The sequence below is a fragment of the Tachypleus tridentatus genome, unplaced genomic scaffold (assembly GCF_004210375.1).
Source record: "Tachypleus tridentatus isolate NWPU-2018 unplaced genomic scaffold, ASM421037v1 Hic_cluster_1, whole genome shotgun sequence".
In the NCBI taxonomy this organism is placed as follows: Eukaryota; Metazoa; Arthropoda; class Merostomata; order Xiphosura; family Limulidae; genus Tachypleus; species Tachypleus tridentatus.
In genome coordinates, this window is record NW_027467777.1 from 22,998,965 (window position 1) to 23,026,565 (window position 27,601).

The following is a 27,601-nucleotide window of genomic DNA, read 5'->3' on the forward strand; positions in this document are numbered from 1 at the left end:
TGTGGAAACACTAACTCAATGAACTCATTGTGCATTATGACAATGTGTACTTTTATGACAATGTGTACTTATTATAACAATGTGTACTTATTATGACAATGTGTACTTATTATGACAATGTGTACTTATTATAACAATGTGTACTTATTATGACAATGTGTACTTATTATAACAATGTGTACTTATTATGAAAATGTGTACTTATTATGACAATGTGTACTTATTATAACAATGTGTACTTATTATAACAATGTGTACTTATTATAACAATGTGTACTTATTACTGCTCAGAAACATTAACATAGTAAAATTGTTTATATTCCACTGGAGAAACTGAATTATGACAATGTGTACTTATTACTGCTCAGAAACATTAACAGAGTAAAATTGTTTATATTCCACTGGAGAAACTGAATTATGACAATGTGTACTTATTACTGCTCAGAAACATTAACAGAGTAAAATTGTTTATATTCCACTGGAGAAACTGAATTATGACAATGTGTACTTATTACTGCTCAGAAACATTAACAGAGTAAAATTGTTTATATTCCACTGGAGAAACTGAATTATGACAATGTGTACTTATTACTGCTCAGAAACATTAACAGAGTAAAATTGTTTATATTCCACTGGAAAAACTGAATATCTGTTTATTTTATTTACACAAAATATTATTTAATAAATAATATAATGAAGTAGTACAATGTTGTTAGAGGAAAATACACCAAAAATCCATCTGTTTGACACACGAAAGAAATACTCACCAAGCTTTGTTATAACTCACTTGTTATACAATTTATTTAAACCCAGATACAGACTTATTTATCTGCTTCTACAATTTGTCTTGTTAAATACTATCAAAGTGAAGATATCAAATCAAACTGGCTTCATCATGAAACTCATTGTTTTAAACCAAGAGTTAGATCTACTGTTTGGAAGAAGTAATTATGACAATATATCATAAGGACATTGTAGTCTGTTTAAACAATTCTGTGTTGGATCCACTGTTTAGAAGAAGTAATTATAACAATAGTCTACAAAGATATTGTAGTGTGTTACAATAGCTCTCTGTTGGATGTCCTGTTTAGAAGAAGTAATCTAGAAATACATTTTGTCTGTTACAATAACATTGTGTTGGATCTACTAGTTAGGAAAAGTAATTGTAACAATAGTCTACAAAGACATTGAAGTCTATTACAATAACTCTGTGTTGGATCTCCTGTTTAGAAGATGTAATTATAACAACATTTTACAAAGACACTCTAGTCTGTTACAATAACTCTGTGTTGGATCTCCTGTTTAGAAGATGTAATTATAACAACATTTTACAAAGACATTCTAATCTGTTACAATAACTCTGTGTTAGATCTCCTGTTTAGAAGATGTAATTATAACAACATTTTACAAAGACATTCTAGTCTGTTACAATAACTCTGTGTTGGATCTCCTGTTTAGAAGATGTAATTATAACAACATTTTACAAAGACATTCTAGTCTGTTACAATAACTCTGTGTTGGATCTCCTGTTTAGAAGATGCAATTATAACAACATTTTACAAAGACACTCTAATCTGTTACAATAACTCTGTGTTGGATCTCCTGTTTAGAAGATGTAATTATAACAACATTTTATAAAGACACTCTAGTCTGTTACAATAACTCTGTGTTAGATCTACTGTTTGGAAGAAGTAATTATAACAATATTTAACAAGGGTATTATAGTCTGTTACAATACCTCTGTTTTTTTTTTTGGAAGTAATTATGACAATATTCATCTAACAGGTGAGTATCCGGTTAGTTTATAAATTTGATATAATGTTTAGTAAATGTCAACTATAAACTAGTTTTATTGTATACTATGTGTAATAGTTGTGGTATATAGCAGCGACATATGAAACTAACAACTAATATTTGGATATACTTATCACAAAGCAAACGAAAAATATAATGACTTAATTGTAAAATATACTACATTATGTAGGACTTCTTTGGTAAGGAATGGTTTCACAGGTTTGTACAGTTCTTACCCGGCTAAAACATCACATAGAATCTTTTAATAGGTTTATACATGTGGCTGTGACGTAAACACAAACTAACGTGGCAGGGGTTTAGTTTAGAGAGAGAGAAATCAGAAGAGTTCTCTCTCCAACTGGGATGTTCAGGAACGTTGTAGTTCCTCTTCGTCCCCTTACATGAGAATTTTTTTAAAATATCCGTAGAATTTTTACTTTATTTTTAATATTTCAAAAATGGAGTGGGGTATTTGTGAGTGAGAGGAAGGACGGGAGAACTGGACGAAAGCAGCGAAAGTGAAGTAAGCCAGACCTTGGCTCGAGGACGGAGTACACTGGCAGCTAGCGAATTGATTTTTAAAATTTACTATGATTGATTTGATACCCTGTGACTGGGTAAACGGCCCTTTTCAGAATGAGGCTGTGACGTCACACAAATCTTTTGATAGGCTATGACGTCACAAAGATCCTTTAACGGATTTGTACAGTTCTTATGTGGCTATAACGTCACACAGACCCCTTTAATCCCAGGATTGTGTAATGATTATTAAACAATATATTAAGTTTCGAAAACTGTTTCTGATTACCACAGAGTAAATTACTTATTAATTGTGGTAATTATTCACTAATTTAAAATGACATTAAAACAAAATGTACAGTAAGTCACTCTTTTCAAATGTTTGGATATATCCGGAGTCACTCTGTGGTCGTCGTGGTGTGTGTCTGAACATTTCTATATTTAAAATATTACGAATTTTTAAAGTGAAGCCATTTTAAAGCTTTGAATATTAGAAAGAAATCAGTAGAAGTAATGAGAAGCAGTTCAGTTATTAAAATGATTAAAAAACGACATAAAGAAGTTTTTTCTTTTACAAATATCACCACAAATGTGCTACTAAATTCGTAAGACCAGTAACATAACAGCGGCTTCTTGTGAAGACGTGTGGCTATCTTCAGTCGAACATCATCCTGGTGGTAATATCATGAACTACTGAAAATCCTGTTACGTCAAAGCATCGCTAGTCTTCAACATCTACTTCAACAAGTTGTGGTAAAATAATTTGTACATATCGTTAGTAATTTTAGATCAGCATTGAATGACGGATAGCTCGTGGTGTACCTGGAAAAACAACAACAAACGATGGATGAAAACATATCTGATAAAAGTGACATTTAACTTTTCTATAAAGCGTTTTAAACTGAGTGAACATATCATGGACTTGTAGGTTGTGTAAGTAACCACGAAAACAAATCATATTTCGGTTCTAAACACTAAAGGTGATTGAATAAACACATCAATGAACCTGTTTCATTCATGTAAAATACATTCAAATCATATTTCGGTTCAAATTATTTGCTTGCTGTTAAGCATAAAGCTAAGAAGTGGTCTACCTGTGCTGTGCTCACCACAAGTATCAAAACTCATTTTCAATTGTTATAAACATTCAAACATTTCGTTTCGCCACTAGAGGGCGTTTCCAGTTTATATTTCTTCTTGTACATGTACACTGATATAATGCAGAGCATGTAACACTACACAAGTGTAAGGTTTGGTAGCTCTGAATAAACACCTGCTTTCTTTACTTTGTGGGGTGAACACAGACAGCCTAGTGCTTAATGTGTGGGACTGCATATGTTGTTATAAAACTGTGTTCTGTTATTTTTTTGTTTTTCTTTTATAACAGTCCTGCAGAAGTTGGTCAGGGGTACGTTGACTAAGTGCCTTTATTACTTCAAAGTTAAACACGGCTAGTGCACACAACATTGTGTAGCTTCAAGTGAATGTCGGAAACAAACCAGATAACCTTGTATAGCTTCAAGTGAATGTCGGAAACAAACCAGATAACCTTGTGTGGCTTCAAGTGAATGTTGGAAACAAATCAGATAACCTTGTGTGGCTTCAAGTGAATGTCAGAAACAAACCAGATAACCTTGGGTAGCTTCATGTGAATGTCAGAAACAAACCAGATAACCTTGTATAGCTTCAAGTGAATGTTGGAAACAAACCAGATAACCTTGTATAGCTTCAAGTGAATGTTGGAAACAAACCAGATAACCTTGTGTGGCTTCAATTGAATGTCAGAAACAAACCAGATAACCTTTTGTAGCTTCAAGTGAATGTCAGAAACAAACCAGATAACCTTGTATAGCTTCAAGTGAATGTCGGAAACAAACCAGATAACCTTGTGTGGTTTCATGTGAATGTTGGAAACAAACCAGATAACCTTGTGTAGCTTCAAGTGAATGTCGGAAATAAACCAGATAACCTTGTGTAGCTTCAAGTGAATGTCGGAAACAAACCAGATAACCTTGTATAGCTTCAAGTGAATGTCGGAAACAAACCAGATAACCTTGTGTAGCTTCAAGTGAATGTTGGAAACAAACCAGATAACCTTGTATAGCTTCATGTGAATGTCAGAAACAAACCAGATAACCTTGTGTAGCTTCAAGTGAATGTTGGAAACAAACCAGATAACCTTGTGTGGTTTCAATTGAATGTCAGAAATAAACCAGATAATCTTGTGTGGCTTCAAGTGAATTCAGAAACAAACCAGATAACCTTGGGTAGCTTCATGTGAATGTCAGAAACAAACCAGATAACCTTGTATAGCTTCAAGTGAATGTTGGAAACAAATCAGATAACCTTGTGTGGCTTCAAGTGAATGTCAGAAACAAACCAAATAACCTTGGGTAGCTTCATGTGAATGTCAGAAACAAACCAGATAACCTTGTATAGCTTCAAGTGAATGTTGGAAACAAATCAGATAACCTTGTGTAGCTTCAAGTGAATGTCAGAAACAAACCAGATAACCTTGGGTAGCTTCATATGTCTGTTAATGGAGACGGATATCTAACGTCCATACCATATAGAGTACCCACTTGATTAATGGAGATATCCAGTAGAGAGAGCATCTACTTTACTTCTGTAGCAGATGTCTAACATAGATAGCACCTACTTCACTCCCAACCAGTTGACACATATAGGTCCTGTCATAGAATATGCACGTCCAGAACGGATTAACACACGTTAAAATATTAAAGTAGCGAAATCAACTTCGTTGTACATTTAATACTAGTGTTACACTTACCTTGTTTTTTTGGAATTTCACACAAAGCTACACGAGGTCTATCTGTGTTAGCCGTCCCTAATTTGGCAGAGTAAGACTAGAGGAAAGGCAGCTAGTCATCACACTCTACCGCCAACTCTTGAGCTACTCTTTTACCAACGACTAATGGGATTAACTGTAGTATGATAACGCTCCCACTGCTGAACAGGCGAGCATGCTTGGTGAAACGGGGATTCAAACTCGCAACCATCAAACTGACAGTCAAGCACCGTAACCACCTGGTTCACATCTGCAGTAAGTGGTTATACAAATCATGAATAAAACGGACTTGTGTGAATTAGACGTTACAAACGTAATCTTAGACATTAACAAATGTTTATCTATGTGAGCTGTAGTCATCAGGTCTCTGTTGAGCTGTAGTCATCAGGTCTCTGTTGAGCTGTTGTCATCAGGTCTCTGTTGATCTGTTGTCATCATGTCTCTGTTGAGCTGTTGTCATCAGGTCTCTGTTGAGCTGTAGTCATCAGGTCTTTGTTGAGCTGTTGTCATCAGGTCTTTGTTAGTCCAGTCCTCTTCTTAGCATACCATGTCCAAATATATCAGAAATAAACAGAGAGTAATCATTGATTAGTAGGAACTATGGGTGTTTATGTGCAGAGTGGTTTAAAAGGAAATAAAAATGTGTGTAAGTACGACAAACCTTCCCATAATTAAACTGAACATATTCATGGACATGATCTTGTTAGGGGTCAGGGTTGGTGCCGGAAAAACCAGATGTTCCCAGAATGTAAAAAAACAACAACAAACAAACATTCACAGAGAAGTGAGGAATATATATAGATCACACGTGACCTTCCCAGGTCTTAAACACTTTTATAAACAATTAGGAAGACCCTACACTAATTAACGAACCACGTAGAAAAGAAGGAATGTTGCGTTTAGAAGACAACTGGCTTTTCCCAATGTTGTGAAAATAATCGGCAGTTGATGGTTTCAAACTCGTGTCTTAAAATATAAAAGATATTTTGTAGAAAACTCACATTATTGGGCAATCCCACTATTTAAAGCTATTAACATTAGTTTTATCTAACAGTGGATAACACTACGTAACAAAATTTTTACTTTTCTTGTTCCTGTACAGAAAGTTTTATTTCCCAATTGCTTATGCCTAAAGTAAATGGAAAAAACCTATTTTTCTCTTCAAACTTTGCTTCTGTGACGTGGGTAAAATTTTTTTTAATTTACCTATTTTCCAGAACATTCCAGGTAGAATAAGTGCTGAGTAGATGATACAGAATTTTCTCGAAGAATTTTCAAGAAGTTTCTAGAATGTTGTAGAACTTACGAAAATTTTAGAACTTTTCATAGTAATATATATATACAGGGGCTCACCACTCAACACTTCAGTTTAGTTTTAGCTGCCAAAGTGAACACATAGACCTATCTGATTTTATCAGAGATAGCATCAAGAAGCTGCAAGCATTCTCCAGTTTCATTCTGCTATGTATGTGGCCAATTTATCAAGACAACAACGAAAAAGTACTCTGTGGCAGTATCTACATATTTCGGTATTCCTGTCGGGTATCAAGACAAACCCTGGGCACCTAACTTTACCTGCAAGCACTACAAAAAAAAAAAACGCTCTAGAAGGTAAAATGAAAAATTTTTGTTTGCTTGAATAGTAAGATTTTATACAAATTTAAACCTATTAAAATTTCAATATCTTTTAATTATTTTTATTTAAATTTCCAATACTATGGAACAAATATCACATATAAAATATTTTGTATGAACCTCTTAAACATAAGTTGTGTATTAAATAAATTTATTATTCATAATGACAATTTTATTTTGCTCTTTTACAGGATGGTACAGAGGGGAAAAGAGTGTCACGAAGTTCGCCATTCCAAGAATATGGTGTGAACACACTGACCAGTCAAGCAATTGCTACTTCTGCATGGTGGGCCCTTCCAAATGTCGGGCTGGCAAGAATGCATCTGCTATCATGTAACCGGACCTTCCATCATCCATCAACGAAGTGCTACACTGCCCTGAGCTACCTGTACCCACTCAGCCAGAGAGAAAGCAGCCATTCTCAGAACAGAGCAGCAAATCAGAAGAGGAGGTAGACGTTGAATATCTAGATTACAATTTCAGAGGTGCAGCTGGTGAGAGAAACCCATACTACCCCAACCAAAGAGACCTGAATGACTTTATCAGAGATCTTAATCTAACGAAGTCGAATGCCGAGCTTTTCATGTCTAGGCTCAAGGAGTTGGATTTGTTAGATGAAAGTCAGAGAAAGTGTCACTGACATTTATCAAGCTTCTTCACTCGTCAAGATGGACTCTGCTTCTGCCACAATGTGTCCGGTCTGTGCGAGGCAATTGGAATTGCCTGTAACCCCCCGAAAGAGTGGCGCCTCTTCACTCATATAAATCATTCAGAAGTATCAAAGCTTCATAACTGAAATAAGTATCCGTCTCTTCTTCTCACTCATTAGATGCACCTCAAAGAGGAATACAATAGCGCGAAGACCTAGCTAGAAGCCTTTAAAGAATAATGAGTATGGCTGGGATGTTATCTGAGACTTCAAAATGGTGGCTTTCCTGATGGATCTCTGAGGAGGCTTTACCGAATTTCCCTGTTATCTTTGCCTTTGGGACAGCAGGGACACCGCAGCACACAACAATAGGAAGCACTAGTGTCTTCGTTGGACCACAAATAAAGAAGATCCTGGAGTGCACAGAACTCCCTAAGAAGCTCAGTTGAAAGGGGAAAAAGCTTGGGGCGGCTTTGTTGCAGTGGTTTTTGGGGCTTCTTGGACAATCACAAGGCCGAAAATTATGTTGAACTGGTTGAGGTTCTGGTGAAGAACTGCAGCAAAATGGGCTGCAGGATGTCCATGAAAGTCCATATCCTTGATGTTCATCTAGATAAATTCAAGGAGAACATGAGAACATTTTCAGAGGAGCAAGGCGAGTGCTTCCAACAAGATATACTGAACATTGAATGCCTCTACCAAAAGGCGTGTAACGAAAACATGATGGGAGACTATATTTGAGGGCTGATACGTGAAAGTGATTTACATTACAGTCGCAAGTCTCGAAAAACTACTCACTTCTAAACATTTTTGTATAACTTTAGTATAAATAAATGTAAATCTTGATTCATATGTTGTTTTATTCAGACCTTATGTAAATGAAAATGTACAAATTTGCCTGTTTTTACATAGAAAATCGGTTAATTTCTAAATTTCATTATCCAAGTCACAAAACAAAGTTTGAAGGGAATAATGGCCATTTTCTGTACTTTTACAACTTAAGTAATTACGAAATAACACATACTATCCAGGAAGAAAATTAGTGTTACATAGTGTAATGAAATGAGTAAATTGTACGTACTTAATATTAGGGTAAAAGTGCCAATTTATAATCAAAGGTAAATAGGATAGCAGACATGAAAATACTAGCTTCAGACGGAAATGACAAAACAACCCAACTAATCTGGCAATGTGTAAGTTACAAACCAACTAATCTGGCAGTGTGTAAGCAACTAATCTGGCAATGTGTAAGTTACAAACCAACTAATCTGGCAATGTGTAAGTTGAGAAATATTGGCGGTAATGGCTTAACATAAGTTTACTGTCCCTAGCTGCCTAAAATGTTATTGTTTAAGTTCTAGCATGGAAATGTTCACTACTCATGTTATATCAATGTAGTCACGTGTACACATATCATATCAATGTAGTCACGTCAGATATGACATTGAGGTGTAACATGTACACATCTTATACCAGGCTTGCTACGTGTATAAATATGAATCTAGTCACGTCAGATATGACATTAAGATGTAACATGTACACATCCTATACCAGGCTTGCTACGTGTATAAATATGAATCTAGTCACGTCAGATATGACATTGAGATGTAACATGTACACATCTTATACCAGGCTTGCTACGTGTATAAATATGAATCTAGTCACGTCAGATATGACATTGAGATGTAACATGTACACATCTTATACCAGGCTTGCTACGTGTATAAATATGAATCTAGTCACGTCAGATATGACATTAAGATGTAACATGTACACATCCTATACCAGGCTTGCTACGTGTATAAATATGAATCTAGTCACGTCAGATATGACATTGAGATGTAACATGTACACATCTTATACCAGGCTTGCTACATGTATAAATATGAATCTCGTCACGTCAGATATGACATTGAGATGTAACATGTACACATCTTATACCAGGCTTGCTACGTGTATAAATATGAATCTAGTCACGTCAGATATGACATTGAGATGTAACATGTACACATCTTATACCAGGCTTGCTACGTGTATAAATATGAATCTAGTCACGTCAGATATGACATTGAGATGTAACATGTACACATCTTATACCAGGCTTGCTACGTGTATAAATATGAATCTAGTCACGTCAGATATGACATTGAGATGTAACATGTACACATCTTATACCAGGCTTGCTACGTGTATAAATATGAATCTAGTCACGTCAGATATGACATTGAGATGTAACATGTACACATCTTATACCAGGCTTGCTACGTGTATAAATATGAATCTAGTCACGTCAGATATGACATTGAGATGTAACATGTACACATCTTATACCAGGCTTGCTACGTGTATAAATATGAATCTAGTGACGTCAGATATGACATTGAGATGTGACATGTACACATCTTATACCAGGCTTGCTACATGTATAAATATGAATCTAGTCACGTTACTTATATGCAAAAACGGCTCGTTTGGGTTGAGAAAATATTTTACATAGAAGAGCGAACAACGTTTCGACCTTCTTCGGTCATCGTCAGGTTCACAAAGAAAAGGTTCACAAATGACATTGAGATGTAACATGTACACATCTTATACCAGGCTTGCTACGTGTATAAATATGAATCTAGTCACGTCAGATATGACATTGAGATGTAACATGTACATCTTATACCAGGCTTGCTACGTGTATAAATATGAATCTAGTGACGTCAGATATGACATTGAGATGTGACATGTACACATCTTATATCTTTTCTTTGTGAACCTGACGATGACCGAAGAAGGTCGAAACGTTGTTCGCTCTTCTATGTAAAATATTCTCAACCCAAACGAGTCAGATATGACATTGAGATTTTGTACATCTTATAAATTTCTCAACAAGTGGGTTTCTCGACATCACTGATTAGTCACGTTACGTTGTCCTTCACAGTTCACATGTGTACACCTTTTATCAGCATAGCCACGTAAGATCCTTGAGATATTTACGTGTGCACATCTTATATCTATCTAATCACGTTACATTTACACATCGTGATATCAGTCTGGTCATGTCACGCTATCGTACAAGGTCTAAATATAATAGTTGGTTGAATCAGAGATCGAGTCGTTTTGTTCTACCTTGAAATTAGATGTTTTTTGTTTTTTTTTTAATTTCGCACAAAGCTACTCGAGGACTATCTGTGCTAGCCGTCCCTAATTTAGCAGTGTAAGACTAGAGGGAAGACAGCTAGTCATCACCACCCACCACCATCTCTTAGGCTACTCTTTTACCAACGAATAGTGGGACTGACCGTCACATTATAACGCCCCCACGGCTGAAAGGGCGAGCATGTTTGGCGCGACCGCGATGCGAACCCGCGACCCTCAGATTACGAGACGCACGCCTTAACACGCTTAGCCATGCTGGGCCAATTAGATGTCCATTCCTCAACACGAGTTCCGTAAGTAGGTAACATTAGGTGTTTTCAACTCACCTGAACAAGGTAAGCATTACTCAACACGAGTTCCGTAAGTAGGATAACATTAGGTGTTTTCAATTCACCTGAACAAGGTAAGCATTACTCAACACGAGTTCCGTAAGTAGGTAACATTAGGTGTTTTCAACTCACCTGAACAAGGTTAGCATTACTCAACACGAGTTCCGTAAGTAGGTAACATTAGGTGTTTTCAACTCACCTGAATAAGGTTGGCATTACTCAACACGAGTTCCGTAAGTAGGATAACATTAGGTGTTTTCAACTCACCTGAACAAGGTAAGCATTACTCAACACGAGTTCCGTAAGTAGGTAACATCAGGTGTTTTCAACTCACCTGAACAAGGTAAGCATTACTCAACACGATTTCCGTAAGTAGGATAACATTAGGTGTTTTCAACTCACCTGAACAAGGTTAGCATTACTCAACACGAGTTCCGTAAGTAGGATAACATTAGGTGTTTTCAACTCACCTGAACAAGGTAAACATTACTCAACACGAGTTCCGTAAGTAGGTAACATTAGGTGTTTTCAACTCACCTGAACAAGGTAAGCATTACTCAACACGAGTTCCGTAAGTAGGATAACATTAGGTGTTTTCAACTCACCTGAACAAGGTAAACATTACTCAACACGAGTTCCGTAAGTAGGTAACATTAGGTGTTTTCAACTCACCTGAACAAGGTAAGCATTACTCAACACGAGTTCCGTAAGTAGGATAACATTAGGTGTTTTCAACTCACCTGAACAAGGTAAGCATTACTCAACACGAGTTCCGTAAGTAGGTAACATCAGGTGTTTTCAACTCACCTGAACAAGGTAAGCATTACTCAACACGAGTTCCGTAAGTAGGTAACATTAGATGTTTTCAACTCACCTGAACAAGGTAAGCATTACTCAACACGAGTTCCGTAAGTAGGTAACATCAGGTGTTTTCAACTCACCTGAACAAGGTAAGCTATTTTTAGTTCCCCCTAAGATCCCTGTTCTGCAGGATTCCTTCATCATCTGGCACCAGCTGAAGTTAGTCAGATTTCTAGAAGCACACTGAAAGTCTGTCTTCACTAGGGGGCATGTTGGCGGGCATCGTGTACACAAGGGACGTCCGGTTTCTAAGTTCATTAGGCACGATCTTCCCTTGTTACAACGTATTGTTTCACAACTCGCATTCACTGTGTAAACATTTTAATACATTAAAAATTGCACTAACACACAGAGGGAAAATACATTCTAAGTAGCTAATAAAATTAGGGTTCTAAATCTTAATATCACGTAAATACAGAACATGCAAAAACAAAAACACAAACCTAGTTCAGGAAACTTACAACATTGTGTAGCTAATTATGAAAGTTTATGACTGATTATTAACTAAGATATAATTGAACAAACCTGGAACATACAACATCAAAACAGAAACCTGGTTCAGGAAAGTGACAACATCCTGAAGCTAGTTGTATATGATTGTTTGTTTTTTGAAGATCGCGCAAAACTACTCGAGGGCTATCTGCGTTAGCCGTCCCTAATTTAGCAGTGTAAGACTAAAGAGAAGACAGCTAGTCATCACCACCCACCGCCAACTCTTGGGCTACTGACCGACACACCCTCACGGCTGAAAGGGCGAGCACGTTTGGTAGGACGGGGATTCGAACCCGCGATCCTCTGATTACGGGCCGAAAGCTTTAACCCCCCTGGCCATGCCAGGCCCAGTTGTATACGAACAGAACTAATTTTCAGTTAGGCTTGAACCTCAGCCCCCGAATATTGTTACCTACATATATTCATAAAATATGGAAAACACAATCGTCGTTGTTGCTTAACAATTAACATCAAAGAGGCATAGATCCATAGAACTCAACGTCTTCATTAAGATGAAAGATAGTTAGCCTGATAGTGACCTTACTTTTCCTCAGAGTGTATTAACTTCACATGGGATAATTCGTTTCTGCTATGTAAACTATGTCTTTATGTTATATTTCTTTTGATTTGTAGCTTTACTCTTAATGGTATATTAAATGTTCAATCTAAGCTAATCTTGAGTTTCTTTATGTATTACCTTGGGTGGTGAACTTCCTCTTTTACATGTACGAATATTTTCATAAACAGATTATTTCTAATAATGAATTATTAATCAGAGTACGAGTTTCCAATGAAAACTACATTGAAAACGCAGTTCAAAATATCACACCTTTCTGAAATGTACCTTGTTATTTACATTATTATAATTTACCACCTATACTTCATATTGATGGCATTTTGGGAAGCCCCCAACGAAAATATCCTGGCTCTGCCACTGCTAATGACACAAAACGTGTTCAATATATATTTATACTAATATCAATTTAAAATTAAATATACATGCTACGTTCTTTAAAGCAAGCTTCTTTTGGCTGTGATAAATTTAGCGTATTAGTAACCCACTGCCATACACACTCGAACAATTCTTCCTTACACCCACGTGGCAGCCTTCATCACAGAGACTGGAACATAACCAATTTCTACACGTGTGATGTGAAATATAAACTCGAATGTACACGTGTTTCTGTTTCGAAATTTTTTGTACATGATATACGTACGGGTATAAGAGCTAAAGTCTAAAATTAGAGATTCAATAATATTTATAGAAACCATACTTTGAATAGCAAAGGAGTCCACCACCTGTCTTCAGAGGAGAGAAGCTAAGTATTAATTTTATAAAGTGAAATCTCAAAAATTATTCTGAACTGAAGACATGTGCGTTTTTCCCTATTCTCTAATTTACATAATTAAATCAGTAATTTTGTAATTATAAATGTTGGGCGAAGGGCAGGTTTAGTAATAACGCTATCTACCGTAAGAGGGCTTTAATTTAAGTTGTATGGAGAGAAAAAAAATGTTTAGAAATTCAGTTGTTTTAAGGATTTGAGTTTTTATCTTTAAAGAGGGATGCAGAGTTGGTGTTATTTTGTGAGTTACTATTTCGGGATTTTGGTTACAAAACTACTTAGGTTTTTACTGATATTCCATTCAAGGGTCAATTTTATGATGGATGGTTAAGGATGTAGCAGCGAAGATTCATCTACAATGAAACGTTCGTCAGCTGTGGTTTTTAACATCTTTATTGAGCTCTTTGGCTAAATTTAGCTCACACGAGTTTGATAACAAGACGACCTTTGACGTTTTACTAATAAGATGTTGAAATTTTTCTACTGTCAGCAGGAACAACTCCCAAACCTCGTGGCTGTGACGACGTTCCAGGGATTCGCGAGATACTTTCTTTAAGGTTCTATAAGGTTCCTCACATTATGAAAGCTACCTTTAGTGGAATTAATTTTAAAGGTTATGCTCCATAGTGAGCATTTCATCAAAAATCTACGGATGTTTTCTTGGCCCAATACTTTTAGTACTAGGGTGACAATTTCTACAAAGTTTTATAAGGCATAAAATATGTTAAATTCGAAGCTGTTAGACGAAAACCACAATTAAGATTAATATTTGTGTTTTAAGAAAGGTTAGGGTTAATCTAACATCCATTAATCAATAAACGGTTCCACCTCTTTTCGGTTTTAGTTTGACTAGAATCCACCAGGGAATAGAAAACCAGCTTCAAGAATGGGCGTCACCTATATCAGAAATTATAAACTAACCAATTTTAAAGCCTTCAAATCTCTAGATAATTCGACATTATGTATTTAAAATGCCAAGCTGATATGACACTCTTGTTGATTTGACATTACTTTCTTAAAACGATTAGCTATTAGTCATTATGTACCCAAAATCTCTAGCTAATTCAAAAATATTTACTTAAAATGCGAAGTTAATTCGATCTGATATACTCATTTGTATTTCGTTTTAATAAGCTTTGTTAGGGAAGGATTGTTTTAGACTCAAACAAATAGACATCAGTTTTGAGAAAACATGACTATATATATTATTGACCCATTTAGGTTTACCTGGCGAGGGAAGGTACACGCGAAGGTGTTCATTATAACGTGAATTAAGGGTTGTGAAACTCCTGTGCGGTTAGACAAGTTACTGGTCTTCGTGATGTTGGCTATGGTCAAGGAGAGGGACTCATCTATGTATAGACAGGTTGGATAATAATAGGAAAGTGTATAAATAACTAGGTTACTGAGGGGGGTGGAGAATGAGAAGCAGGTTATTTTGTATATAATACGAGGGAGAAACCATGGGGTTCTCTATATAGGCTAATCATGGTGGAGGGAGAGACATATGGGATTATCTCAGCTTCAAGTAGCACCTGGTTGCCACTTTGAGTAAGCTTGCTGGTCAGACGAAACCCCGGCGTTGATTTAATCATTTTAGTATCCATGTTGGAAAGATCTACCCAGTTACACTAACCATTTCCTATAGAGTTTACTTTAAGGACTACAGACCAATGATAGATAGAACCTGTCCAGTTCCATTGATCACTTATTGTAGACTTTAGTTTAATGACTACAGACCAATGGTAGACAGAACCTGTCCAGTTCCATAATCACTTATTGTATAGTTTAGTTTTAGGACTACAGACCGACGGCAGAGAAAACCTGTTCAGTTCCACTAATCATTTACTGTAGAGTTTAGTTTAAGGCAGTGGAACACAAACTTTTTGAGTCAGGCTCCACAAACAGACTTCTCGTAACCGTTGGGGGCCACAAAAAAGTGAAGATTAAAATCGCCCCACAGTTGTTTCAGACAAGATGGACATCACATTTAAGAACACACAAATAACGATTACATCAAAGAATTTGCATATTATTCTACGAAATGTTATGATATGTCAACTGTCACAAAGTCAGTGCGATGGATGCTGCTGCATGTCATCTACGAACTTAGAAATGTCCGGCTTGATATTTAATGTTGAAAGACGCAAGACTGCTTCCAGATGATCATCAGTCAGCTGATTGAGAGTGTTATTTTTGTTCAGTTTCATATGCGAGAAAGCCTGTTCGCAGCAGTACGTGCTACCAAACGTGCTGGTGTGGACAAGTGCATTTTCTTTCAGATTAGCAAATGTATCAGGCAACGTTTTGAAGAAGTCAAGCAAACTGTTCTCTCGGTAAATAGCACACAGTTCATGAGATGTCTGGAGATCAGTAAATTCGAGCTGATATTCTGCTGACTAGTCATCCACTGACACACTGAACGGATAAGCAAAAAGTTTCATCAACAATCTGTATTGGTCAAAGTCATGAAGCCGTGAGTTGAAGGATTGCATCAAGGTATCTAGCTTTTCAACATAAACTTGTGTGTCAATGTGCTGATTCTTCTGTAGCTGTGACTGAAAAGTGGGAAAGTGCACGAAGTTGCCTGATGCTGCTTGCTGCCAGAATAACTGCAACTTTGTTCTGAAAGCTGAGACGTGATTTGTAAGCTGACAGACAAGCTGATTTTTGCCTTGCAACTTCAAATTCAGATCATTCAAGTGTTGTGTCATGTCGACCAGAAAGGTCAAATCAGCTTACCATGCTGGATCAGTCATGAAAATCACCTCATCAATCAACTCCCAGAATCTTCTGAGCATCTTCCCTCGACTCAGCCAGCGTACTTCACAGTGATACACAAGGTCACCATTGTCTGAATCAATTTATTCAAGAAGACTTCGAAACTGACGGTGATTGAGCTCTCGTGATTTGATGAAATTAATGATTTTCGTCACTAATGCCATCAGTGCCTGAAAACGAAGTTCTTTAATGCACAAGTTCTGTTGGTGAATAATGCAGTGCAACTTCACCAACTATCTGTTCTGGTTTCCTCGATGCTTCATCAACAGTGCTACCAACCCGTTACTTTCTCTGGTCATATTGGTGCTCCATCAGTTGTCACACTCATCAGTTTCGTGAAATCCAATGAAACACTATTACACAGTTGTACTGTCTCTTCGAATAGAGCAGACCCAGTTGTCTGACCCTTTATGGAACCCATACCGATTAGTTCCTCTGTGATATCAAACGATGACGACACACCGCGAACAAAAACTAGTTGCTGTGCTGTTGAACTGACGTCAGTCGACTCGTCTGCTGCTAAAGAGAAGTAGACAAAGTTGTCTGATTTATTTGTAAGCTGCCTTGTCTTGTCTGCTGAGAGGTGTGAAATTCTTTATTGAACTGTCATATGATTCAAAGCCACCTTCTGTAGCTTGCGAACTGCTTCTGGACACAACTTTTCCAATGCAGTAATCATGCATTGCTTGACAAAATCACCATCAGTGAACGGTCGGCCAGATTTTGCTATCATCAACGAAATATCGTAACTGACCTCACATACTACACCTAAATCTGCTGACTGCTTTGAGAAAATGTTCTGCTGGTGATTCAGCGACCGCTGCAGAGATTCAATTCGAGCTGTTCGTTCATCACCAACAATGTTGTGGAAATCTTTATGCTCCGACTCATAATGACACTTTACATTGAATACCTTCGCTACTGTCGAATGACACAAGACAAATCACGTTCTTTTGTTGTTGAACAAAACAGTATTGCGCAGTCCAATTTTCATGAAACTGCCAATTTCGTCGTGAACTTTTCTTTTACGACTAAGTGCCATTTTTGTTACGAAATAATATCAAAATAGGGCTCGTAAGTAAATCTCGAAGAACAATTGGAACGCGTGAGATTTCGTAATTACGGAAATATTACGTCATTAAGCCAAAGATTAAATGCCTATGCATTAACGAGATTTTCTTATTAAATTTTCTTTATTGCTCGACACAAATATGGAACCATCCAGTATCTAATCTAATGCATATTCTTCTATAGCGCTTAATCTTCGCGCAGACACGAACTCTCTGTGTTTAACTTTCCCGTTGGACATCGCGGGACACTCGGCGACTCGTCGTAGGTTGAACTTTGTGCACCACTGATTTAATGACTACAGACTAACAGCAGAGATAACCTGTCCAGTTCCACAATCATTTACTGTAAAGTTTAGTTTAAGGACTACAGACCAATGGTAGACAGAACCTGTCCAGTTCCACAACCATTTACTGTAGAGTTTAGTTTAAGGACTAGAGACCAATGGTAGACAGAACCTGTCCAGTTCCACAACCATTTACTGTAGAGTTTAGTTTAAGGACTAGAGACCAATGGTAGACAGAACCTGTCCAGTTCCACAACCATTTACTGTAAAGTTTAGTTTAAGGACTAGAGACCAATGGTAGACAGAACCTGTCCAGTTCCACAACCATTTACTGTAAAGTTTAGTTTAAGGACTAGAGACCAATGGTAGACAGAACCTGTCCAGTTCCACAACCATTTACTGTAGAGTTTAGTTTAAGGACTAGAGACCAATGGTAGACAGAACCTGTCCAGTTCTACAACCATTTACTGTAAAGTTTAGTTTAAGGACTACAGATCAATGGCACAGAGAACCTATCCAGTTCCACTAATCACTTATTGTAGAGTTTAGTTAAAGGACTACAGATCAGCTGTAGAAATTGAACAATTCTTTCCGACTTCTTTACTTTACCGAACATCTTTGTTTACTATACTTAAGGTTAAAAACTACATCTAATCACAAAAGATTAAAGTTAATAACAACGCGGTTGATATAAGTTGATTTCAGTTGATATAAGATGATATCAGTTGATAAAAGCTGATATAAGTTGGTATAAGATGACATAAGTTGATATCAGTTGGTACAAATTGATATCAGTTGATATAAGTTGACATGAATTGATATAAGTTGCTATAAGTTGAAATAAGTTGATATAAGATTATATTAGTTGATATAAGTTGAAGTTAGATGATATAAGTTGGTATAAGTTGATATAACAAGATATCAGTTGGTGTAAGTTGGTATAAGTTGAAATAAGTCGGTATAAGTTGATATAAGATCACATCAGTTGATATTAGTTGGTATAAGTTTATATCACTTGATATAAGTTGATATCAGCTGATATAATTTGTTAGAAGTTGATATCAGTTGGTATAAGTTGACATAATATTATATCAGTTGGTATAAGTTGATATAAGATGATATAAGTTGGTATATGTTGATATCAGATGATAAAGGTTGATATCACTTTCTATAAGTTAATATACATTGATATAACATGATAAAGGTTGATATCACTTTGTATAAGTTAATATACATTGATATAAGTTGATGTACGTTGATATCACTTGATATCAGTTGATATAAGCTTATATCAATTGATATGAGGTATCTAGATTATTATTGTTCACACGGTACCGAGATTGTTATTCTTCACAGGGTATTTAGATTGTTATTGTTCACAGGGTACCTAGATTGTTATTGTTCACACGGTTCCTTGATTGTTATTCTTCACAGGGTATCTAGATTATTATTGTTCACACGGTTTCTATATTGTTATTCTTCACAGGATATCTAAATTGTCATTCTTCACAGGGTATCTAGACTGTTATTGTTCACAGGGTACCTAGATTATTATTGTTCACAGGGTATCTAGACTGTTATTGTTCACAGAGTATCTAGATCGTTATTGTTCACAGGGTATATAGATTGTTATTGTTCACAGGGTATTTAGATTGTTATTGTTCACAGGGTACCTAGATTGTTATTGTTCACACGGTTCCTTGATTGTTATTCTTCACAGGGTATCTAAATTATTGTTGTTCACACGGTTTCTAGATTGTTATTCTTCACAGGGTATCTATTATTCTTCACAGGGTATCTAGATTGTTATTGTTCACACGGTACCTAGATTGTTATTGTTCACAGGGTATCTAGACTGTTATTGTTCACAGGGTATCTAGACTGTTATTGTTCACAGAGTACCGAGATTATTATTGATCACAGGGTATCTAGATTATTATTGTTCACACGGTACCGAGATTGTTATTCTTCAGAGGGTATTTAGATTGTTATTGTTCACAGGGTATCTAGACTGTTATTGTGCACACGGTATCTAGATTGTTATTGTTCATACGGTATCTAGATTGTTGTTGTGCACAGAGTACTTGGTCTTATTGTGTGCATAGCGTCAGGTGACTTATCGTTCCCAGTGTATTTTTGGTTAGATTTCTAGGACCATATTGTTTACCAGGTATATGGAGTTCTTTACCTGAAGAAGTGATTATTTTACCCATCAGTCCTCTTTCAAAATATTAATCAAATACACTTATTTCCACCTTGTTTATTGTTACATGCAGAGCTACAGACTACAATGTCTGCAGTGTAACTAATGGAAGTATCGTGTCTCCTGATTTTTAGAGCTATAAGTCATCACACTTGTTGCAATTCATGAGTAACGATTGTACTTTTAACTTTATAAATTGTGTATTATTATGCTGCTTGTATGAAACCATGTATAAATATCACAAAGATAGTTTGAAATTCACAAACGTTTTCAAAATGTTCTTTCCAAATCTGAGAATATGAGTTTGCACCTGCATCTCTAACTTAGACGTTAACATTTCATGAACTAATCTTTAAAAATCCGATCATATCTAACTATCCTCATACTGACTACACAGGAATATTGATCATAATAGAATATATTTGATCCAAATAGAAAACATAATATCTTCACTACTATATTTAACATACTGTCCTGTACTTACAGTGAAATATACTTAACTACTATATTCAACATATTGTACTGTGCTTACAGTGACGCACACTTCACTACTATATTTTACATACTGTACTGTCCTTACAGTGACGCACACTTAACTACTGTATTCAACACACTGTCATGTACTTACAGTGACATATACTTCACTACTATATTTAACATACTGTACTGTGCTTACAGTGATGCACACTTCATTACTATATTTAACACACTGTCCTGTTCTTACAGTGGTGTACACTTCACTACTATATTTAACACACTGTCCTGTACTTATAGTGACACACATTTTACTACCATATTTAATACACTGTCCTGTACTTACAGTGATGCACACTTCACTACTATATTTAACACACTGTCCTGTTCTTACAGTGATGTACACTTCACTACTATATTAAACACACTGTACTGTACTTACAGTGATGCACACTTCACTACTATATTTAACACACAGTCCTGTACTTACAGTGATGCACACTTCACTACTATATTTAACACGCTGTGCTGTGCTTACAGTGATGCACACTTCACTACTATATTTAACACACTGTTCTGTACTTACAGTGATGCACACTTCACTACTATATTTAACACACTGTCCTGTTGCTTACAGTGACACTCGTTTTACTACTATATTTAATACACTGTCCTGTTCTTACAGTGTTGTACACTTCACTACTATATTTAACACACTGTCCTGTACTTACAGTGATGCACACTTCACTACTATATTTAACACACTGTCCTGTACTTACAGTGATGCACACTTGACCACTATATTTAACACACTGTCCTGTACTTACGGCGACACACACTTCACTACTATATTTAACACGCTGTACTGTACTTACAGTGATGCACACTTCACTATTATGTTTAAACACACTGTTCTGTATTGACAGTGATGCACACTTCACTGGTATGTTTAACACACTGTCCTGTACATACAGTGATGCACACTTCACGACTATATTTAACACACTGTCCTGTTACTTACAGTGACACACATTTTACTACTATATTTAACACACTGTCCTGTACTTACAGTGACGCACACTTCACTACTATATTTAACACACTGTCCTGTACTTACAGTGACACACATTTTACTACTATATTTAATACACTGTCATATTGCTTACAGTGGTGCACGCATCCACTACTATATTTAACACACTGTCCTGTTCTTACAGTGTTGTACACTTCACTACTATATTTAACACACTGTCCTGTACTTACAGTGATGCACAGCTTCACTACTATATTTAACACGCTGTACTTTACTTACAGTGATGCACACTTGACCACTATATTTAACACACTGTGCTGCACTTACAGTTGATGCACACTTCACTACTATATTTAACACGCTGTACTGTACTTACAGTGACGCACACTTAACTACTATATTTAACACACTGTCCTGTATTTACAGTGACACACATTTTACTACTATATTTAATACGCTGTCCTCTACTTACAATGGTTGCGCACACTTCACTACTATATTTAACGCGCTGTACTTTACAGTGATGCACACTTCACTACTATATTTAACACGCTGTGCTGTACTTACAGTGACGCACACTTCACTACTATATTTAACACACTGTCCTGTACTTACAGTGACACACATTTTACTACTATATTTAATACACTGTCCTGTACTTACAGTGGTGCACATCCACTACTATATTTAACACACTGTCCTGTTCTTACAATGATGCACACTTCACTACTATATTTAACACACTGTCCTGTACCTTACAGTGATGCACACTTCACTACTATATTTAACACGATGTACTGCTTACATTACAGTGATGCACACTTCACTACTATATTTAACACGTTGTACTGTACTTACAGTGATGCACTTCACTACTATATTTAACACGTTGTCGCTGTACTTACAGTGACGCACCTTTTACTACTATATTTAACACACTGTCCTGTACTTACAGTGACACACATTTTACTACTATATTTAATACACTGTCCCTGTACTTACAGTGGTGCACACTTCACTACTATATTTAACACGCTGTCCTGTACTTACAGTGACGCACACTTCACTACTATATTTAACACACTGTCCTGTACTTACAGTGATGCACACATTTTACTACTATATTTAACACACTGTCCTGTACTTACAGTGGTGCACATCCACTACTATATTTAACACACTGTCCTGTACTTACAGTGACACACATTTTACTACTATATTTAATACACTGTCCTGTACTTACAGTGGTGCACACTCCACTACTATATTTAACACACTGTCCTGTTCTTACAGATGATGCACACTTCACTACTATATTTAACACACTGTCCTGTGCTTACAGTAACGCACATTTTACTACTATATTTAATACACTGTCCTGTACTTACATTGATGCACACTTCACTGCTATATTTAACACACACAGTCATGTTCTTACAGTGATGCACACTTCACTACTTTATTTTACACACTTTGTCCTGTACTTACAGTGATGCACACTTCACTACTATATTTAACACGCTGCTGTGTACTTACAGTGATGCACACTTCACTACTATATTTAACACACTGTCCTGTACTTACAGTGATGCACACTTCACTACTATATTTAACACACTGTCCTGTACTTACAGTGATGCACACTTCACTACTATATTTAACACGCTGTCCTGTACTTACAGTGATGCACACTTCACTACTATATTTAACACACTGTCCTGTACTTACAGTGATGCACACTTCACTACTATATTTAACACGCTGTACTTTACTTACAGTGATGCACACTTCACTACTATATTTAACACACTGTCCTGTACTTACAGTTGCACACTTCACTACTATATTTAACACACTGTCCTGTACTTACAGTGACACACATTTTACTACTATATTTAATACACTGTCCTGTACTTACAGTGATGCACACTTCACTACTATATTTAACACACTGTCCTGTAGTTACAGTACTTCACTACTATATTTTACACACCTTAGTGTATTTATTATTTTCTTCAGATGTACCTTTGCAGTGTCCTCTGTATGATTCCGTTATGGCCACACCATTGAAACATGCAGCCTTTCTCAGTGCACACCTACTGGAATAAGTAATATTGTTGGAGCCACAGACAAACTTCCTGTCACAGAACATTTGTTTGTGCAGTGAACACAGTGGGGCTGGTAGTTTTGGTCCAACAGACAGGTCTTTTTCCCTGAACATATGATGTTGTGACAGCTGTTGTCTGTTTAAATAATAACTCTGTTATTTACATTGTCAGTAGAGCCATAAAGACCTTCCTCTGCGTCATATGTAGAAGAAAGAAGTTATGATCATTAGAGAGTTCTTACTGATCATAATATAAGAGAAGGTTATAACATACATCACTAGAAAGTTGGTAAGAACAACAACATGTGTGTCACAACATATTATATTGAGTATAATTATACATTTGCATTGTTAGACTAGTAAATATAATATCTTACTACTAGTTATTAAGTTTATTACTTACATAAATATATAACTGACTCAAAGTAATAACTTGTAAAGTAGCACTTTCATATTAATAAAACCGATATAGAACAACCTAGTAGTAATTAGTTATCCACTACCTTCATGTTAATAAAACAGAGAATGACCTAGTAGTAATTACTTATCCAGTACCTTCATGTTAATTAAAGAGATGAAGAACAACCTAATAGTAACTAGCTATCCAGTTATTTTATTAAAAGAAATAAAGAACAACCTAGAATTAGCTAGTTATGTATTAACTTCATGTTAATAAATCAGGTAACGAACAATCTAATAGTAGCTTGTTACTTAGTACCTTCATGTTAATAAAACAGATGAAGAAAAACCTAGTACCCACTAGTTATCTAGTACCTTCATGTTAATAAACATATGAAGAACAATCTACTAGTAACTAGTTATCTAGTACGCTCATGTTAATAAAAAAGATAAAGAATAACCTACTGGTAACTAATTATCTGGTAACTTGATCTTAGTAAAACATATTAATAACAATCTAGTAGTAACTAGTTATCTGGTACCTTCATGTTAATAAAAAAGATAAAAAATAACCTACTGGTAACTTGATCTTAGTAAAACATATTAATAACAATCTAGTAGTAACTAGTTATCTGGTACCTTCATGTTAATAAAACAGGTGAAGAACAATTTAATAGTAGCTAGTTATCCAGTACCTTCATGGTAATAAAAGAGATGAAGAACAACCTAGTAGTAACTATTTATCTAGTACCTTGACTTTAATAAAACATATAAAGAACAATCTAGTAGTAACTACTTATGTTATGCATACACGTTAATAAAACAGATAATGAACAACCTGGTAGTAACTAGTTATCTAGTACCTTGATGTTAATAAAAGAGATGAAGAACAACCTAGTAGTAACTATTTATCTAGTACCTTGACTTTAATAAAACATATAAAGAACAATCTAGTAGTAACTACTTATGTTATGCATACACGTTAATAAAACAGATAATGAACAACCTGGTAGTAACTAGTTATTTAGTACCTTGATGTTAATAAAACAGATAATGAACAACCTGGTAGTAACTAGTTATTTAGTACCTTGATGTTAATAAAACAGATAATGAACAACCTGGTAGTAACTAGTTATTTAGTACCTTGATGTTAATAAAACAGATAATGGACAACCTGGTAGTAACTAGTTATTTAGTACCTTGATGTTAATAAAACAGATAATGAACAACCTGGTAGTAACTAGTTATTTAGTACCTTGATGTTAATAAAACAGATAATGAACAGCCTGGTAGTAACTAGTTATTTAGTACCTTGATGTTAATAAAACAGATAATGAACAACCTGGTAGTAACTAGTTATTTAGTACCTTGATGTTAATAAAACAGATGAAGAACAACCTAGTAGTAGCTCGTGTTAATAATAGAATAAAATACAGGTGCTTAGTTTAAGATTTTATAAAGGGCTATATATTCATGATGAATACACAGAAGTAATATACTGATTTAGTTATAGATTGAAACTAATGTAAAAACTATGACTTACGTTGGCACGAACCTAAATACGCCAATTCTACTTTTCTATTCTTTCTACAGCTGACTTTTAGTAGTTTACAAACATTTTTGTATGTGTTTCCGTCACTTCCACAAACCACTCCTAGTTTACGTTTCTTTTTGGGACATTTTGGTCTACAAATACACTTTGGTTTTCCTTTTCTCAGTCTACAAACTTTACCACTGGGGCACTTGACGTGGGTACAAGAATCTGCAAGAAACAACATTTCAAAACCCACCTCAGACATTCAACTTACATTCGGTTACCTAATGCTGTCTTTAGGTCTTAATCACTCTATAAAAATTCACACTACTTAGTTACCAGTTGTTGTTCAAGAAAGTGCAACACCATCTTTCATGGTTTTTCTGATTATAGGTCTGTTAATGAGTAACTTTATTCCAACACCATCTTCCATGTTTTTTCTGATTATAGGTCTGTTAGTGAGTAACTTTATTCCAACACCATCTTCCATGGTTTTTCTGATTATGGGTGTGTTAATGAGTAACTTTATTCCAACACCATCTTCCATGGTTTTTCTGATTATGGGTGTGTTAATGAGTAACTTTATTCCAACACCAACTTCCATGGTTTTTCTGATTATGGGTCTGTTAATGAGTAACTTTAATCCAACACCATCTTCCATGGTTTTCCTGATTATGGGTCTGTTAATGAGTAACTTTATTCCAACACCATCTTCCATGGTTTTCTGATTATGGGTCTGTTAATGAGTAACTTTATTCCCTTATCTGAACTTCATGAGTTACACCTAAACTATGAGATTACAGACATCTGACCTATCTGCAGTATGTTTTAATTAACATCTAACACACCTGAACATTGTGTTGATGGCCATCTGACATACTTAAACATTGTGTTGATGATCATCTGACCCACTTGAACTTTGTGTTGATGGTCATCTGACCCACCTGAACTTTGTGTTGATGGTCATCTGACCCACTTAAGGTATGTTTTAACGATTATTTAACACACCTGAACATTGTGTTGATGGACAACTCACCAACTTGAAGTATGTTTTATGGACTATCTGGCACACTTGAACATTGTGTTGATGTTTTAAAGAATATCTGCCAAATCTAATCTTTAAGTTTGTAGACATCTGACCCACCTGAAGTATATTTTAACACTCCTACGAAAAGACTTTTCTAGTCCTGATTTCTCCAAGCCCGTTCCCCTGGCTGTGGTTTCGCTAGATAGTAGATAGGGACAGTGGGAATCTCGTTAATCCATTCATTAATGGATTTAAATGGCAATTTCATTTAAATACAAAATTATTAGCCTAATATTAATAACATTTCAAGTTGCTCTGGGGCCTATTAGGCCCCACTTTCGTAGGAGTGTCAATGAATATCTGCCATATCTAAACTTTGTGTTGATGGCCATTTGACCCACCTAAAGTATGTTTTAAATAATATCTGATACATCTGAACATTTTGGTACATTTGGTACAAAAGGTACATTTTGAGGAATATCTGACACATCTGAAATTTGTGTTGATGGAATCTGACCCACCTGAAGTATGGACTATCTGACACACCTGAACATTATGTTGATGAATATCTAACATACTTGAACATTGTGTTGATGAACATCTGACCCACCTAAACATTGTGTTGATGGACATCCGACTCACTTGAAGAAAATTTTAAGGAATATCTGCCACATATAAACTTTGTGTTGATAGGCATCTGACAAACCTAAAGTATGTTTTAATTAATATCTCGCACACATGAACATTCTGTTGATGGACATCTTACCCACCTAAAGTATGTTTCAAGGACTATCTGACTTACCTTAACATTAAGTTGATGGTCATCTGGCCCACCTGAACATTGTCTTGATGGACATCTGACCCACTTGAAGTATGTTTTTTAGGACTATCTGGCACACCTGGGTGTGTTATAAGGATTATCTGACACACCTGAACATTGTGTTGAGGGACATATGATATACCTAAACATTGTGTTGATGTTCATCTGACCCACTTGAAGTATGTTTTGAGGATTAGTTGACACACCCGAGCATTGTGTTGATGGCCATATTAATTACTTGAAGTATGTTTTAAGGACTATCTGACACACATGAACATTGTGTAGACG

General features: G+C 35.8%; 1 pseudogene across 1 annotated transcript; it reads right to left on the bottom strand.

Moving 5' to 3' along the window:
* Positions 1-6,221: 6,221 nt before the first annotated feature.
* On the bottom strand, positions 6,222-26,037 carry LOC143241831 (follistatin-like; annotated as a pseudogene). Its single transcript, XR_013022300.1, has 4 exons — positions 25,476-26,037; positions 23,452-23,669; positions 11,824-12,051; positions 6,222-8,015 (listed from the first exon to the last, which is right to left on the bottom strand). The product of XR_013022300.1 is annotated as a follistatin-like (transcript).
* Positions 26,038-27,601: the final 1,564 nt, after the last annotated feature.